General features: G+C 41.3%; 1 protein-coding gene across 1 annotated transcript in view; it reads left to right on the forward strand.

Moving 5' to 3' along the window:
- The window catches only part of LOC103615745 (amyloid beta A4 precursor protein-binding family A member 1), a gene marked incomplete at its 3' end in the record, with an annotated part of 24394 nt that overhangs the window by 19187 nt on the left and 1072 nt on the right, over window positions 1-4135 (forward strand). The window lies entirely within an intron of this gene.

Here is a 4135-nt window from a genome sequence, read left to right on the forward strand (position 1 = left end):
GTCTCTGAGATAATCCTTGTCCCCTCTATCTTGACAAGATTAGGGTGAATTCGGCTTCTTAGGTTTTGTAATTAACATCTTCTGTCTGAACTAACATTTGCTGTCTCCCAATAGTTAACTTGTGCTTACATGAGTTAGTTATTGACTGCCCTTTCCTCAGCTGTTGCTTGAAACATTGAACACACTATTTTTATGCAGGTAATTGATAATATGAAAAAAACTTTCACCTGTACTGCGTTTCTATTCAAGATATAATTTCATACTCTAACATAATGTACAGAGGGGGGCTTGTGAAAAACAGTGCTGTTGTTCTGAGTGTTCATACCTCATTAAAAAAAAAAGTTCCTCTCTCCTTCTGAACATGCTTCCTGAATTTTCTGTACTTCTTTCACCCGATGTTAAGATTTTGTGTTTTGATCAAGAATTATGCTATAAAGTTTGATAATTGAAGTGGTGATAAGGCCTTTATGCATAAATATCAGCAATTAGAATACTGTATAGTTTCAGGGCTTGAGATTTAATATGCCAATATGTAGCACTTCTAGATGCTATATGGTTGGTTGGATGTGGTTGGTAAGATGTTGATGCTGTCAGGCCTGGAACAAGCACCAATTTAGTGATATCAGGATGCTTGCCCTATCCAATCTGGGTGTTCCCCTGTTGGCCAGGGAAAGTACCTCAAACCCCCCAGCTGTCCTGATCATGGAAGCAGGTTTGACATGTGTGATATTGTTTAAAACGGGACGCACTCCTGGTACTAAAGTGATTTCAGCTTTTATTGTGTGGCCTAAAGCATAGGGGTCTGCAGGTAGAGCGCACACCGATGGTCCGGGGAAGTAGAGCAGGAGGGCTTCTGGTCAGCGACGAGCATGGATGCTGCAGAGCTGGCGCTGGATCTTCTTCTTCAGAGCAGGGATGTTCCCGATGTTCAAGGTCGAGTGGCACACCTCACTGACCCGGATGCCCCCTTTTTATACTGTTTTTTGTCCCTTTGGATTGGTCTCCATTTGGATCCTTCATTTGCATGAAGGTTAAGGCGCTGATTGGTTCTTAAGGGTTTTGTCCAGGCTGGCTCATTGCTTGGGGGGGTGCACTTTACTTAGGTGTAACACAGTACCCCTTTTATAATATAATAACCAAACCTTTTAACAGTACATGCATTATTAACATAACAATTATTAACTATTTAACAATATTACTATTAACAGTATAACAGTTTCTAACCTATTTTTGACAATATGGTCAGAACAACAGGTTTTGTTCTTTTCCTGGACTTAGACTGCAGTGACTGATCAAGCACAGGGTTTCCCAATGGGAGCCCAAAAACACTACAGATCACATGATTTACATACTAATCATAGAATAGTTTGGGTTGGAAAGGACCTTTAAAGGTAATTTAATCCAACTCCCTTGCAATGAGCAGGGACATCTTTAACTAGATCAGGTTTTCCAGAGCCTCATTCAACCTGACCTTGAATGTTTCCTGGGATGGGGCATCTACTGTCTCTCTGGGCAACCTATTCCAGTGTTTTACCACCCTCACTGTAAAAAAAATTCTGCCTTATATCTAATCTAAATCTACCCTCTTTTAGTTTAAAACCATTACCCCTTATCCTATCACAACAGACTTGCTAAAAAGTTTGCCCCCATCTTTCTTATAGGCCCCCTTTAATTACTGAAAGGCCACAATAAGGTCTTCCTGGAGCTTTCTCTTCTTCAGGCTGAACAACCCCAATTTTATCAGTTTTTCCTCATGGGAAAGGTGTTCTATCCCTCTAATCATCTTAGTGGCCCTCCCCTTGATGCGCTCAAAAAGGTACATGTTTATTCTATTATCCTTTTTCCTGCTGCTTGGCCCTTCTTTTTGTCATCCTTCTTTCTCCCTTTCTAATATCCACGCCTGGACTTGGAGCCCCTCATCCATACCTTGAGTCTTTCCAGATGCAGGTCTCCTACTTACATGCACATAGAGTATTAAAAGTCAATAGGGAAATATAAAAACACCTGATTCTTCCAGTTGCTGGCATCTAGACCTATGGGCCCCGTGACTCGTGGCCCCTTCTCCAGTTGCTGGCACTTAGACCTTGGAGTGCTCACATAGGATAGAGGGTGAGAGAACACAGAAAATGAATTAAGAAAAAGGATTTAATAAGAAGACAGGACAGTGCACTGATCAGGTACAAGGCTTAGTCAAACAAGTATACTGACTGGCAGCCTGCTTACATGCAACCAACCTCTTATATCCCCCTTTTCTCCATTTTCCCATGCTTTTACTTCCTCCCTCTCCCCCACATCTACCTTGATCCCTCCCATTCTCCACCCTGGTCTCCTCACAAATAAACAACCCACCCCTAATTGCTTTTTCCCCACTGGTCCATTTTGCTACATCCACACCCAAATTTGGCAGTTCTGATATCAGTCCCTAGACACTCTCAGCCTTATATGCCACAGTTACCCAGGAACTACTGGCCTTGCAAGGTTCCACTCCCCCAAAGGCCCCCAATGCTTGTCAGGTGTCTGTGAAGTCTCACGTAGCTTCCCCTTAATGACCAGCACAATCCAGCTATCTCTCATGTTGCTGCCTGTAACTTTTGGCAGCTTCTCACTCTGTTACCTGTCATTTCTGGCAATTTCTCATGTCATGGCCAGTAGTTTTCCACATCCTCTTCAATTAGCTAAACCTTGGGCCACAGCCTAATCAGTGGCCCAATCATTTACCTGCAGTCCTAACAATACAAATTCCATTCCTTTGTGTTTCATTCTTGAAAGTGACTAGTGGCCATAATTCCTTTAATTTTTTGGGTGTCCATTTATGTAGTATCTGAACAGATCGAGCACATTCAAGGTATCTCAAAATCAGTAGTCGTAAACTTTCATCTATAAAGAAGCCATAAATTGGGAAAGGCTCATGATAAAGTTTGTGTATGTACTCATATCTGTGTATATATTATGAGAGTGATTAAGATTAGCTACTAATTTTTTTTATTAACTTAATAATGACACATTCTTTTCAGGGTTTAAGTTCTCAGTCCTTGGTAATGTCACGTTTGGTGAGTTAAAAGGAAATTGGCATTTTTTGTGTTATGTTCAACTTCAGGATTTAGCACCTATTAAATTTCAGGCTAACTCTTGAGTTGACTAGAAACTGTTATAAAAGGATCGGGTTTTGTTTCTAGCAAAATAGAGAGCAAAACCACTTTATACTTCTTGATAAAATATAGATAATTTTACCAATTCTCTCAAATTATGATTATCTGTACATTTTCACTGGCCTTGAACATAGAATTTTTTTTCTTACTTGTAGCAAAACAAGACACTTCTTGGATAAACCTGCCTTTTTCTCAGATCATGACGATTTTAACATATATAGAGAAAAGCCCAGTTTTCTGCAGATATAATCTCCAAACACCAGAAAACCTGTACATTATATCTGTTTCTCTCTACTGACTTGTGAGGTGATTTTTACTTTGACTTTTAACTTTACACAGAAGCTGATGAGAGCTGAAGTCATGAAGCACCTTGCAGGACTAAGACAGTAGCTTTTTCCAAATGCAAGAGCCCTTGCTCTGTATATTTACCATAAAAATATTTTTGTTTAACACCTTTCCCCTCCTTACACAACACCCATGTTGGAAATTAGTGTGATTTTGATAACATTGATCTCCTGTATTATGGAGGGGTGTATGTGAGGTGTGTATGTGTCGTGGTTTGACACTGGCCAAATGCCAGGCACCCACGAAAGTTGCTCACTCACCCTCCCCTGCTACAGCTGGGCAGAGGAGAGGAAAAAAAATTAAATGAAGGGTTCATGAGTTGAGATAAGGACCAGGAGAAAACACTCCAAGGACAAGACAGGCTCAACTTAGAGGTACAAAGTGAGTTTATTACAAACAAAATCAGAGGAGGATAATGAGAAATAAAATGAGCCCTTAAAAACACCCTTTCTTCCCCCAACCCCTCCCTCTTTCCCACCGACAGTGCAGGGAGACGGGGTTGGGGGTTCTGGTCAGTTCGTCACTGAAGGTTTTCTTCTGCTGCTCAGGGAGAGAAGTCCTTCCCCTGCTATGCTGTGGGGTCCCTCCCATGGGAGACAGTTCTCCGTGAACCTCTCCAATGTGGCTCCAACTTCTCTAGC

The sequence above is a fragment of the Corvus brachyrhynchos genome, unplaced genomic scaffold (assembly GCF_000691975.1).
Source record: "Corvus brachyrhynchos isolate BGI_N302 unplaced genomic scaffold, ASM69197v1 scaffold645, whole genome shotgun sequence".
NCBI classification, from domain to species: Eukaryota; Metazoa; Chordata; class Aves; order Passeriformes; family Corvidae; genus Corvus; species Corvus brachyrhynchos.